This window comes from Miscanthus floridulus, chromosome 16 (genome assembly GCF_019320115.1).
Source record: "Miscanthus floridulus cultivar M001 chromosome 16, ASM1932011v1, whole genome shotgun sequence".
In the NCBI taxonomy this organism is placed as follows: domain Eukaryota; kingdom Viridiplantae; phylum Streptophyta; class Magnoliopsida; order Poales; family Poaceae; genus Miscanthus; species Miscanthus floridulus.
Window position 1 is genome coordinate 17,982,108 of NC_089595.1, and position 15,023 is coordinate 17,997,130.

The following is a 15,023-nucleotide window of genomic DNA, read 5'->3' on the forward strand; positions in this document are numbered from 1 at the left end:
CAATATAGTGCCATAGATGAAATGACAAAGGGCTTGCTTGCCCAACAAGCCAAATCCTCCATACTTCAGCCTACATGACAAAAGTAAGTGTGTTGTAAGTGCTCTCGTCGGGGAAGCTTGTGGTGGAAATGGTGACGAGCCATGGTTGCTGGATGGTAAAGCGGTTGGTCGTCTCTTCGGGCCTTTCTAGCTTTACATGGCCGCCATCATAGGCAACGGGGGCCATGTCAGCCATCGCCGTCGTGATTGGCTCTGGAATCAAAGCGTAGAAGCATAGAGCCATGGGATGCTGGGAACTAGCGAAAATGGACCCGATCCGCGACCAAGAAGATGGCCGCTCTGATGAAGGGGGCGGGGGCATCGACGGGGGCATCGACATTAAGGAATGCGTAGGCCACCTTGCAGCCCTATCCATATCACCCTTCGGCATCTAGAGGATGTCTTTGTCGAGGTCTGGGATGGCATTGTTGTCATGGTGGAAGGAAGAGCCATCTGAGTCCACCTCTATGGAGGTCACCGAGTCAAAGTCATCCTGCGGGCTGTGGGGTGTCTGCGGTAGCACCGATGGTCGCAGGTTGGGCATAGGGGTAGCATCGGCACCGGCCTCCCACCGGCGGGAGGTGGCAGCTGCGCTGAGGTAGAGGGAGGTGCAGAGCGGGGCCTGCCCTGGCCGTCGATCGGCGCCTGGACAGGACGAGGTGGAGAGGTGGATGGTGGACAGTGGGACCCTGGGATGGATTGGTGGGGGCGGCCAAACAGGTGATTTGCAGTCGCGCTTCATGAGGTAGAAGGCCCCACACCTCCTGCAGTGAATCGGTTCACAGCAAACAGCCGCTCGATGGCCGGCAGACAAGCAACGAAAGCAGGCGTTTGCAGGAGGAACAAAGGCAGCATGTTTGCGTTTGGGTAGTGGAGCAGGGGCGCCAAGAGATAAAAGCACCCAGAGGTAGGATTTAGTGGCCTCCAAAATTCTAGCTTCCGAATCCGAGGTAGGAGGGACGGCACATGTTGTTACCAGCATGCACCGCGGGGAGAGTGGACGACTCAGATGAGGAGGAGCATGCACCTTCCATCTCTGCGCCTAGGACTAGAGAAACGACTTTTGATCCACTTCGAAATTTGGCTTTAGTCCCGGTATTTTTGCGCCCGGGACTAGAGAAACCTTTAGTCCCGGGTGGTAGCTCCAACCGGGACTAAAGGTCCCTGCCCAACGGCTACTGCGGTAGGCTTTTGCTGCAGGGGACCTTTAGTCCTGGTTGGAGCTACCAACCGGGACTAAAGGTTAACTTTTACTCCTAGTTGGTCACTCCAACCGGGAGTAAAAGTCTACTCCTGGCTAGAGGCTCTGTTCGGGACTAGAAAGGGACCTTTTGTCTCGGTTGCTGTCTCCAATCGGGACTAAAGGTCCCCTCCTATATACCCCCTTCTTCCTCCCCGAGCCTGAGCCACTTCGAGCTCAGTGTTCTTGCTTCATATCGCCGGCCTCTCTTCTTCCTCATCGCCGGTAATCACAAGATTTCTTTGATTCCTCCATCGATTCTTTGGTTCTAAAGGTTACCAACTTTATACTCTCATGTTTCATCAGTAGCATATCTCATTTTGTGGACTAGATATATGTGGTTTTTTATGGTGGATTTTTTTATTTGTAAGCCATTTAAGCTCAAAATCACTTTAAAGTTTGCATATTTGGATGAAGGAAGGTTAAAGTAGTTATTCAAAACTAGTATTCAGCTTTCATTTCTAGCATGCATAGCACACTTCATGGTTTAGAGATATAGAGAATTTTAGAGTTTTTTTAATTTTATTTGTTTATAAAATGAGAAATTTATATTATATTAAAAATGAGTATAGAGAGTAGATGACAACTGCTTCCGGGTCCTCGGCCTCTCATCGGGTTCCAAAGCGACTGAGGCCGGACCTCCCTCTCATTGCATGCGACAAGTGTGAGGAGAAGATTGTGATGGAGTACCGGGTGAGGAAGGAGTGTTCCAACAAGGGCTGTATCTTCTACAAGTGTCCGGATCGCAATGTGAGTTATTTTGTCGCATTTGATGATTATGGTTAATTTATACTTATTTTCATGATGATTGTGATTAAAGTTCTAATTTTTTGTTTTAATTTCAGTAGGATGGCACTGGATATTCAGGCTGGTACTGGGAGGAAGAGTATGTTGAACATGTGCAAAACTCTCTTGCACAGGCGGCTACGGCGGCTGATGAGGCAGTGATCCTGCGGAAGAAGCCCATAGATGTTGAACAAACGCATAATCTGTCTGTTTTAGTTGGGATTGGTCGCGGAATCCTTATGCTGCTGAAGTGCATTTTAGCTTTAGTTTTTAGTGGTAGTTGGGATTGTCTACATTGTAGCGAGACTTTCATAAATTAATACCTTGTGTGGTGGCATGCATGTCATATAATTAATTAATTATGTTCTAGGTTTTAATATGGTATGTATGTCATGTAATGCAGATGAGCCGGCATTGGATGTACAATGCTAATCGCTGCTCCCAAGAGTTTATTGAGGGCGTGCATTCTTTCTTACGTGTGGCTGAGGCAAACAAACGTGATGGTTTCATGTGCTACCCATGTGCCATATGTAAGAATTTGAAGGAATATGCTAGCTCAAGGAGTCTTCATTCACACTTGTTGAAGTCAGGTTTCATACCAAACTATATTTGTTGGACGAAGCACGGAGAAACCGGGGTTGTAATGGAAGAAGGTGAAGAAGAACAATGGGACGATGATGACATTATTGCTGAATATGGTGCCTTCAATGATACTGCAATGGGGGAAGCTGAAGAAGAGGTAGGGGTAGAAGATGAGCCCGCTGATGATCTTCCTCCCTAGTTTTGCATGAAGCATAAGTTTATTATGATGCCAGTGCTCATCCAAGGCCTAAGGCAACCTGGCAACGACATCGGTGTGTACTTGAGTCCACTAGTTGAAGAACTTCTACTTTTGTAGAACAGACCAGGTGTACGTGTGTGGGATGAGCACAAACAGGAGCACTTTGACCTGCGAGCATTGTTGTTCGTAACAATCAATGATTGGCCTACTCTAAGTAATCTTTCAGGACAATCAAATAAGGGATATAATGCATGCATGCACTGTTTTTGATGACATTAAAGGTATATTCTTGAAAAAATGTCAAAAGGTCGTGTACCTTGGCCATCGTCGATTTCTTCCCGCGAATCACCCCCTAAGAAAGAAAGGCAAGCATTTTAAAGGTAAGGCAGACCACCAGACCAAGCCGGGCAACTAAACTGGTAAGGATGTACTCAATATGATCAAGGATGTGAAAGTAGTATTTGGAAAGGCACATGGCAGCGAACCTGTTTCGAACGACGCCGACGGTCATGCACCCATGTGGAAGAAGAAGTCCATATTTTAGGAGCTACCCTATTGGCAAGTCCTAGAGGTCTGTAGCGCGATCAACATGATGCACCTGACGAAGAATCTTTGTGTGAACCTGCTAGGTTTCATGGGTGTGTATGGGAAGCCTAAGGACACACTTGAAGCACGACAGGACCTACGGTGTTTGAAAGAACGAGACAACCTGCATCCAGAGGAGACAGATGATGGACGCCATTACTTAAGTCCTACCAGCTACACTCTTAGCAAAGAAGAGAAGGAAAGCATGTTTGAATGCCTAGCAAGCATCAAGGTACCATCTGGATTCTCCTTGAATATAAAGGGTATAATAAATGTGCCAGAGAAGAAATTCCTAAACTTAAAGTCCCATGACTGCCACATGCTCATGATGCAATTGCTTCCAGTTGCATTAAGAGGAATTCTACCTCTAAATGTACGTCTAGCCACCATGAAGCTATGTGCATTCCTCAATGCAATTTCTCAAAAGGCAATCGATCCAATGGATCTAGCTAAACTATAGAATGATGTGGTTCAATGTCTTGTCAGCTTTGAGTTGGTGTTCCCTCCTTCCTTCTTTAATATCATGACACACCTCCTAGTTCACCTGGTCAAGGAGATTAGCATTCTCGTGCACAACATGTTCCCCTTTGAGAGGTTCACGGGAGTCCTAAAGAAATATGTTCACAACCGTGCTCGGTCAGAAGGAAGCATCGCCAAGGGCTATGGAACAGAGGAGGTCATTGAGTTTTGTGTTGACTTTATTCCCGACCTTGACCTGATTAGTGTTCCTGAATCGCGACACGAGGGGAGACTAAGTGGAAAGGGGACACTTGGGAAGAAACCATATATTGGTACGTAGGACAATTATTTTAATAAAGCACACTACACAGTTCTACAAAACCCCTCCTTGGTGGATCCGTATATCGAGACACATAAAGAGTTGCTCCGATCCGAGTTTCTAGGGAAGTCTGAAGCTTGGATTACACGTTAGCACATGGAAACTTTCAGTGACTGGTTGCGAAAAGAATGTCAGGGTGATGAGAGTATTGATGAGCAATTATATTTGTTGGCTAGGCAGCCATCGTGGCATATCCTCACATACAAAGGGTACGAGATAAATGGGAATACATTTTACACAGTAGCCCAAGATAAAAGGAGCACCGACCAAAATAGTGGTGTCTGCATAGATGCCACCGATCCTAATGGAAATAAACAAACATATTATGGCCGCATAGAGGAGATATGAGAACTAAACTATGCACCTACTTTTAAGGTACCTTTGTTCAAGTGCCAATGGGTAAAGGCGACTGGAGGCGGGGTAGCAGTCGACAACCAGTATGGAATGACAACCGTGGACCTCAACAATATTGGGTACAAAGATGAACCATTCGTCCTTGCCAAGGATGTAAATCAGGTGTTCTATGTCAAGGATATGTCTACAAAACTGAAGAGAGAGAAAAACAACAACGACCCAATCAATGAGCCAAAACGCCACATAGTTCTTTCAGGGAAAAGAAACATCGTCGAAACTGAAGACAAGTCAGACATATCAGAAGATTATGAAAAGGATGACCGAATTCCACCCTTCACAGTGAACAAAGACCCAAGCATCCAGCTAAATGATAAGGACACTCCATGGTTACGGCGCGATCATAACCAAGGGATATAGGTTAAAAAGAAGTTCACTACTGTGCCCGCTTGATATATATAGTGATGTTTAATAGTGTGTATTAGAGGTATTATGTAATAATTATGAATTCAGAGATGTGTATTAGGTGTTTCCTTTTTTTTCTATGTTCAGATTAAATTTGTGTTTGATGGTGGGATTTCCATGTCTCTTTTGGACAATGGGTGATGAAAAAATGAAAAGATTTACGTTAAAATGATGTGAAAACAAATTTCCAATGGAAAATAAAAGTTTTAATGGTTTAAATTAAACACTATATTTTTGCATTAACGAAATAGTAAATATTTATAAGAAAAAACAAAAAACTTTAGGTCACACAATTTTCCTGTGTGCAATAAAGCAAAAGTAAATCCATATTCTTTTAAAATAATTTTATGCCTTGTATTTAATTTACTGTGCAATTAACAAGACTTTAATATTTTATAGAAAGAAATATATAAAAAAACAAATGGAGCTTGAAACGGGCAGGAAGTGAAACTGTAGCCCAACTTTAGTCCCGGGTAGATCTACCACCCAGGACTAAAGGTGGGCTGCATTTTTTACGGCCCGTCAAAATATACCTTTAGTCCCGGCTCGTAATACCAGCTGGTATTACCAGCCGGGACTAAAGGTCTTTTCGTCCCGAGCGTTTACAGGAGCCGGGACTAAAGGTCCCTCCCCTATATAAGGCAGTCATTTCTTCTTCCTCCTCACTCTTCATCTTCGTCGCCCATCGCCACTGCCGCCGCCGCCGCCCTCGTCACCGTCGCCCGTGGCCACCTCATCGTCCTTGACCTCGCCGCCACCGGACCTGGCGCTGATCTTCTCCTTCCCGACCTCCGACACGCTCTTCGACTGCGCGTGGTCCGAGTCCCACGACTCCCTCTGCGCCGCCGCCTCCGGGGCCGGCTCCGTGCGCCTCCTCCGCGAGCACGCGTGGGAGGTGCACGGCCTTGACTGGAACCCCAACGCCGGCCGCCCAACATCGGCTGCCCCGCGCGCCACCAACGCCGCCGGCCCCAACGTACTGTGTATTGATATATATAAATTTGTTATATATATAAATTTGTTATATATATATATTAGAGAGTTATAAATTTGTATTGTTATATATATAAATTTGTTATATATATATATATATATATATATATATATATATATATTAGAGTTATAAATTTGTATTTATATATATATATATATATTTGTTATACATCTATATTAGAGAGTTATAAATTTATATTGTTATATAGCTAAATTTGTTATACATATATATTAGAGTTATAAATTTATATTGTTATATATATAAATTTGTAATACATACATATTAGAGAGTTATAAATTTGTATTGTTATATATATATATATTTGTTATACATATTAGAGAGTTTTAAATTTATATTGTTATATATATATTTGTTATATATATCACTTGCCAATAAATATTTCTAGAAAATAAGAAATCAAAGTTATGCTTTGGAGAATTGAATTTTGAGTGTAGTTATTTAATTAATTTTAAGCACATGACTCGATCCATTTTATAGATATATGGTTTTTATTTTTTATAGATATATCTAGTGATGTAAAAGCTAGATGGCTGCCCCGAGAGACAACATGGATGAAGAAATGATGGATATTATCAACACTGGCACTCAATTTGCCGATGGTGATCAACAGGATGTAGATGACGGGAGTCAATACCTGGCTCTTGAAAATAAGCAAGCAAATATTGTGCAAGAAAATACTAACGAGATATATATATCTATATATATATTTGAATATTATATATGTATATTTGAATATCTATCATCTATTATGTGTACACATGATATTTATTTATTCTTTTTTTATACGTAGCCCCCTGAATCGACGACCACAACGGCGAAAAGCAAAAATATTCGAGGCTCGAAAAAACCATTGGAGGAGCGCTACATAATATCAGAATTCAATATCGAGACTGGCGAACCACTTGATCCACATGCAAGGAAATTCGTGCAACATTGTGGGTGCTCACTGAAGGACCATCTGCTCCGAAAGTGAATCATTGGAAGAAATTTGAACATAGAAAGAGTCTATACAACCCTGAGACCTTAGGTGAACTGGGTACGCAAATGTACCTGCTAAACAAGTGGTACATGACGGTGTGTGAACGGGGAGAGACCTTTGTTTCTGTCAGAGTTAGAAACCAATATTACTTCCATGGCGATGACGTTATATATGTCGAGTTTTTAGAATTACACCAACTATGCCACTGGACTCTCTCGACAAAAGTCTCGTTAGCTGCTATTGTCTGTAAGTGTGATTATTTTCTACTATTAAAGTGTATATATATAAAGCTACATGTATATATATAAATTATATATCCTCACACTATATTTTTATATATGCAGATATGAGATGACAGAACTCAGAAAGAGAAAGGATAATGATGTTGGTTTCGTTGATCCAAATGTCTTATTCAAACACCTAATCCCCCGCCTGAATGGAAAGCTGAACTCGAGAAAAATCTCATGAGGTTCTTAGTGAACCAACAAAACAATGACATACTCTTCCCCTACAACTTCAAGTGAGTGTTAAATAATTAATGTCGATCATATGGACATTTGTTCAATTATTTGCTTACTAGCTAAGCTATCTCCCATATATATGTTGACTCTAGTTAGTGTCGATCATATTTGTGTATAAAAACATATGCAACAATCACTGGATATTGATGGTCATCGATATGGCCAATAGTCGGTTGAGCATCTTAGACTCATTAAGAAAAGAGCAAACAGAGTACCAAGACATGATAGATATTATCCAAGGGTAATTTGGTCTCTCTAGCAACTATATATACCCCGATCTCTTAACTGCAACAATTATTAAAGGCCAAATTAATTTTTTATTTATTGGGCGCAGTGTTTGGAAAAGTTTCATTGAGGAACACCACATAAAACATTGTAAAGCGTCACTGGATGTAATCGCACACAAAGTAAGTACTAGCACACAAAGTAAGTATCCGCAGTAGTTGGTCCCCTGTTCTTGCCTCAGAACCCACTTTCACGAGAAAAAAGATCCAGTGAATTGAAAGCATGCATGGTGTTAATTGAATTATATATATATATATATATATATATATATATATATATATATATATATATATATATATATATATATTTAACACCATGCATGCTTTCAATTCACTGGATCTTTTTTCTCGTGAAAGTGGGTTCTGAGGCAAACACCATGCATGCTTTCAATTCACTGGATCTTTTTTCTCGTGAAAGTGGGTTCTGAGGCAAGAACAGGGGACCAACTACTGCGGATACTATGTTTGCGAGTTCATCATGACGTACTCAAAAAGAACTCCTGAAGAGATCCTCAAAGTACGTTATATAAATATATTCATAATTTCTTTTATTGCTCATATATATAAGTAATCACGTGACCAACACACACACACACATATATATATATATATATATATATTAATACTTTTCCTTTAACTTTTATTGAAGACTCTATGGTTGAAGGAAAAAGTCATACGACGTGACCAACTGAAAGTAATTCAAGAGATCATAGTAGGATTTCTTAATGACCAGGTCTTAAACCCCGTCGGCGAGTTCTACAATGACATGAACGAAACATGGAAGCCAAACCAGTTGGAGTGAATTTGTTATCCCAAGGATATGATAGAATATACAATGCAAACTTTATTTGTAATATATATATACATATTATATGTACATAAAATAACGTACAATATATGTATATGCATATAATATATACGTTAGTTTCATACTTTAGTTTGTATAAAATATTCGAACATTATAAGCGTGTAGAATACGTATATTATTATCAGCGTAGAATGCGTATTCGAAAACCTATTCGAAAACCAAAACAAATCATCAATTGAAAATAGAAAAAAAAAGAAAACCTTTAGTCCCGGTTGGCCAGGCCGGGAGGCCTCTTTAGCCCGTCCCAGGCGAGAAACCGGGACTAAAGGAGGGGCTCTTTAGTTTAGGATTCGTGCTCCCGGTTGGGAAACCGGGGCTGATGGGGTTTCCCAACCAGGAGTACAGTTTGTTTCTATACTAGTGCTCCTGCTGAGTGTCCCTATTTCATTTGATATAGAAGAGGAAAAACCGGCAGCCTGTTTTAACGGAAAAGCAAAATAAAAGTTGATTACTTCTTTGACAGTAAAATCTCTAGACTTTTTTTTTTGCTCATGCTGCAATCCAGGACCCCACTTCCGCTTTGATTTGTGCAAAAAGGATACAGGGCTGAGGGCTTGTTTCATATACTTCCTAAAGATTCTTGCATTTCGTTCTTTCCAAATCTGTCAAATGATAAGAAATGTGACACTGCTAACCACCCTTGCATTTCGTTCTTTCCAAATCTCTCAAATGATAAGGAATGTGACACTCCTAACAACCTTGCGGAGGGCATCTGCCATGGTGGTAATTTTAGTCTACCAACCAAAGGCATTTTCGTTTCGCAGCCATTCCTCCAGCCATAGGCTTGGTTGTGAATCCGTTCCACTGTGTAGCTCCAAATTCTCTCTTTTTTGTTTTGACCCAATGTAGCTTGCATCTGCAACCTACCACCAAATAGAGTTACATCTCCATGGTCTGCCTGCATAAGGGGCAAGACATGCTGTGAGGCCAACCATGTCTCGCCAACTCGTTGGTTCACCAAGTTTTGTTTTGCATATATAATGAACCATGAGAAGAACTTGCATTTTGGTGGTACCTAGGTCTTACAAATAGAACAAATTGTTGCCACTGAGGAGCTCACCCAACTGACCGTTGTGCTTGCAGAAATTAATCTCACCAATGCTCAGGATGTTCGCCGCTGCCCATGGGAGGACAAAGCACATCGTCTCAGTTCGTCCATGATATACAAGTCTATCATTGCAGTAGGTGGCAGCTGTGACTATTATAAGTTCTTTGGGAGAACCGTGCCCCTCCCAAAGTTAAGTTTTTTGGCTAGCTACTCGTCCAAGACAGAATCCAAACACGGGAGAATTTACTCAAGAAGAACTACATTGACTCAGACCTATGTGAGTTGTGCGGTGCTCAGGTTGAAAGCACAGCTCATCTTATTGCCGGTTGCGCCTTTGCAGTTGGCTTTTGGCACTGGATTGGTGTGCAAATTGATGAAGAAGATGTTGTTGCTCTTTGGCGCGTTCAACCACCGTCCACCATCCCTGCTGCCCACTCCAATGCCTTTCTTCTACTTTGTTGTTGGCGTCTCTGGAAGCACAGGCACGATGTTGTGTTCCGTTCCCTGCCTCCTTGCTACACTCGCCTCTTCGCGGGGTGTCGTGAAGATGTCAAGCTTTGGGCATGTAGGTTGCCCCCATCAGATAGACATGTTGCCCATGCTTGGGCTTTGTTGTTCTCCTCCCCACCCCCATGCTAATTTCTCCATAAACGACATGTAACAAACTGCTCATGTATGCTCCTTTAATGAAATGAAAAGGTGGGGATGCTCTCTCTCTCTCTCTCTCTCTCTCCCCCCCCCCCCCCCCCCCCCCCGAACTTCTAAAAAAACAAATAGAACAAATTTCTGGTTCTTTGGCACATCACAGGAATTAGGCCCTGTAGGCCGAAGCTGCTGAATAAACACCATAATAGCTTAGAAGATCATAGTTTTGCATTCAAACGATTGTTCATTCTAGGTAGACTTCGTAGTTACAACGTAACAAAGCCCAACAAAATACTTAAACGGTCAGTCAATCCTAGTGAAAACTCCAACATAACAAGACCATCATAATAATCAGCATTCATAGAAATACCAACGTGAAATTATCGACCATGTAACCTTCACACACATCTTAATGGAACCACCGGTTATTTCTTTTTCTTCTCCACCAATGACTCCTGGAGTAAATCTAATGGTGGTGCTTTTAGTTTTACCATCACCAGTCCGGGCAACAATAGTAAATATCAGCTTCTCCCTCATATTGACAGCTACCACGTTTCGCAACAGTTGGATAACTCCCTTCCCGTTGTTAGTCATTGCTTCAGCCATTTTGCTATCATGAAGCACAATGCTATCCCGGATACCAGTGGTGCAAGCAGTGATTTCTCCGTAAAATCTTCCCTGCAGAACTTCAATAGCAAAAGCTGCCTCGACTGCATTTTGGACTACTGCATATGTAATCATCACCTTACTGAGTTTAGTGTCTAGGGTTTCCCTTTCAACCTCCATTTCTTGCCACGATCTATAATTTAAGCCATCCAATGCCATGTAACCTTTACTTAGCTGCTTGTCCTTCTGCCTTCCACACTTGATCTTCAAATCAAACTCAAAATACATATAATATTTTAGCGCAAGTCCTCGTTTTGGGCCAGTCAGAATCAATGATGTTTATTGACAACCACAGCTACATTGCTGATCAATACACATTGAGTACAGCTCAGCAAGTGCTTTGGTCACAACAACAACCAAAAACTAAATATTTGACACCCAAGGTCATACAATCTTAAGTTAGCCCACACAATATGCATAGACGAGAATCTGATTTACCTTGGACAAGATGAGTTGGCAATGATCTCTATCTCGGTGGAAGAGATAAACACACTTGAGATCGATGTCATCTCTGGCAATTACGGTGCCATAGACGTCGATCGGAAAGCCAACATCAGAGGAGACTATCTTTATGGAGAAGACGTTTGCAGAGTCGTCTGGAACAAACCGCATATTGCCATCCGAGAAGGAGGTTATATTGATGGAGCGGAGATTTGCAGAGTCACTGGCAATGAACTTCTTCTCACCATCTGAAGCTAGCATATTTGCTGAGTCATCCTGGACAGTGCCATGTACATAGATCAATGCCTCAGTGTCTCTCATTGGACCAAGGGGCGCTGCAGTGCAAGAAAAGAAAAAACATTAGACTTAGATGCATGTCGTTTGTGGATGAGATCAACAGAGACTTAGTAGGTACATGCATACAGTTATAGAATATTCAGGCTCAGATAGATGCATGTTGTTCACTTGTTTGTGGATGAGATCAAAGACAAACCTAGTGGGTTATCCAGGCTTAACGGACTATTCTATTCGATTCCAATAGTTAAATCCGGAGAAGACGATGACGACGATCAATCAATGGGGAAAAGGGTTGTGCAGGTACAATCAATTGCGACTAGCTGTCGAAAATTTTTAGCATGCACATAGTCGAATAGCTTGGTGATGGAGTGTCTAGATAGACAATTAATTAAAACAATCGGCTAATAAGGCGATCCACTAAGCTTACATGGATGGCAAACAGCAAACAATATGGAGTTCGTCAAATCTAAAAGGTGGGTAAAATTTAACAAACAACTACGACTTACACTCCTCGTCGTGGTCCAATGTGATGATGTCGTCGACGTATTCAAGTCGGGAGTAGTTGGTGCTCCCATTCTTAGGATCGTACTCGCGGATCCGATCCAAGGCGGCCTTGCGGGCTCTGCACAGCTTCCTGTTGTGGGCCGCCTGCTGTTCTCTCTGCATCCGCCTCCCGTGCTCGGCCACCGCGCGCTGCCGCCTCGTCGAAGAAGAAAGGTTCCAGCTCCGCCCACTCATCGTCCCCGTCCCCGTACCCGGCGGCGCCCTGACGGCCATGCTGGCTTTCCGCCTCCGCGCACGCCGCTTCTTGGAGCGCGCATCGTCCTTGCGCTCCTTATCATCCTCCGCCGCCCTGTCGAGGCATGAACGTTCCAAGCCTGCGCAGTCGTCATCGTTCGCCTTCGCCACGGAGGAGAGAGAGCCGAATCCCACGGCGCCGCCCGCCGCCGCCATGAACACCCAAGTGAAGGGCAACCTATCCGATACGCCGCCGCCGTGAACGCCCCGCGCGCGTTGTTAAGGCCCGATACAGTTTAAAAAAAAGGCCCAATATGCCCTCATCCGCCACGGTTTGGTATAGTATATGGATGGATGTCGGGCTTCTTCTAGCCCAGCCCAGATCAGACAAGACCATCGCAGCCCAACCCAGCACAGCACAGCGTCTCCCAATTAACAAGTCATATGTTCTTCTCAAAAAAAAAAGGCATATATATGTTGCTAAAAAACAAGTCATATATATGTCGCATTCAAATATCCATTTAACTTTGTTGTCTATAAGTATTTATCCAATGATGATATGAAAACAAATCATATAAGGAGATATTAAAATATAACTATACTAAAATCTATACATATGAATAATAATAAGACTACATTATTAGTCATATATATCAATTATATAAATCATAAATTAATAATCATAATTAAAGGCTAATGCTTCTCTACAAAAGGAAAACAAAAAAGTTTCAAAGTAAACATAAGGCATATAAATAATCAGATATAAGTATGCTCATTTACTGTATAAAAATGTATAACTACAATCATATTCATAATATTGGTTTTCTAACTATAGATGATTATATTTTTTTATAGAAAACATAGGCCGAAGTCTGACTCCAAGGACCTAGCTAGTCAAAACAAAATAAGTTAAGTGGAGACAATACTATAGAACAATTGCAGCAGAAAGCCGAGTAGCCTTTACGGGACCTAGTCATATATAGAGCATATTGACACAAAAATATATATCCTCCCCTTAATAAATAACTATTTATATTAGCTTCCACTTCGAGTACAACTACAGCAACATTTCGTCTGTTATTTAGCTGTTTATTTGATTATTTGTTATGGCCAAGAGCTACAGACTAGTAAGATTTACTTAGTTGTGTGATGGTACTTAGCATATATTCATATGTGGCCATTGAGTGAAGGCCAAGCCAAGAGAACTGTAGTACATGTACTATGAGTAGTGTCAGTCGAACAAATCAATTAGTTTGGCAAGAATATTATGGGTGGAGACAAGTAGAGTGAAGGCTGGAGAGCAACCGGTCATGCTGCTCATCAGATAGAGAACTAATAACAAACTGTACTGCGAGAAATGAATGTTGAAACCGGTGGGGATGAAATGAATGACAACGCTCACTAGCGACTCATAGCAAAGGCGTGATAATTCACAACTACGTACTGTATGTTGATTGAAAATTCAAAGTGATAAGGAAGATATATGGATGCATATGGAAGGATGCCGAGGGTAGTAGTACTAGTAGAAGCAGTAGGTGAATGATTGATGCTTAGTTTCGGTTGCTAGGCACTCATGGAATTGATGGAACATCTCTTGTACTCAAGCTTAGTGGTTATTTTTGAGACATTGGAGTCCACTAAATTCAAGCTAGCCATGATCAGGAGTGTGAGCAAATGGATGTGTTCCATGCAAGGATGTTTGAAGACATGAAGTGTTTGAGCACGGCTAATGGACATTTGTAGGGACGGTTCGGCCAGCCGCCCCTAACATACCGTCTCTACAAATCATGTATTTGTAGGGGCGGTTCCCAGACCGCCCCTACAAATCGATTTGTAGAGGCGGCTGGTGTTATCAGCCGCCCCCTACAAATCGATTTGTAGGGACGGCTACAGTACCAGCTGTCCCTACAAATCGGTTTATAGGGACGGCTATAGTACCAACCGCCCCTACTGTGCATTTTTCCGCCAAAAAAAATTCGAATTACCAACACGTTCTCCCCCAAATCATCCTGTGACGAGTAAAATATATGATCAAGTATCCTGGCAAACTTGACTGTAATATTGTGGCTCAAACAAGATTGTTTAGCCAAAAGTTTCTAAACATCTTCTATAGTACAAGAATCACAATAATAACAAACATACTCATATTATGACAACAAAACATATATCTATATCACAAAAAGACCAAGTAAGCATGGTGCATTGAGTTGTGTAGATGGCAGCAGCTGCTAGCATAGACGGGCAGAACTGGAGCATCTCGTATTCGACAAGACTCAACTCGATCATGAAGAAAGACAGGAGTTCGAGCTGTCCAGTAGTATAAAGATTTTGTCAGGATTTATGTACTTGTACAGCAAACCTATAGCTTACATGATTTATTGATCATAAAAACAGGAGTATGTATTAGTATCTTACCTTCTTCTCAGATTGTGTTGC

General features: G+C 41.9%; 1 pseudogene; it reads right to left on the minus strand.

The window, feature by feature from the left end:
• Window positions 1-10,770: 10,770 nt before the first annotated feature.
• LOC136510355 (uncharacterized) lies at window positions 10,771-12,803 on the minus strand (annotated as a pseudogene).
• Window positions 12,804-15,023: the final 2,220 nt, after the last annotated feature.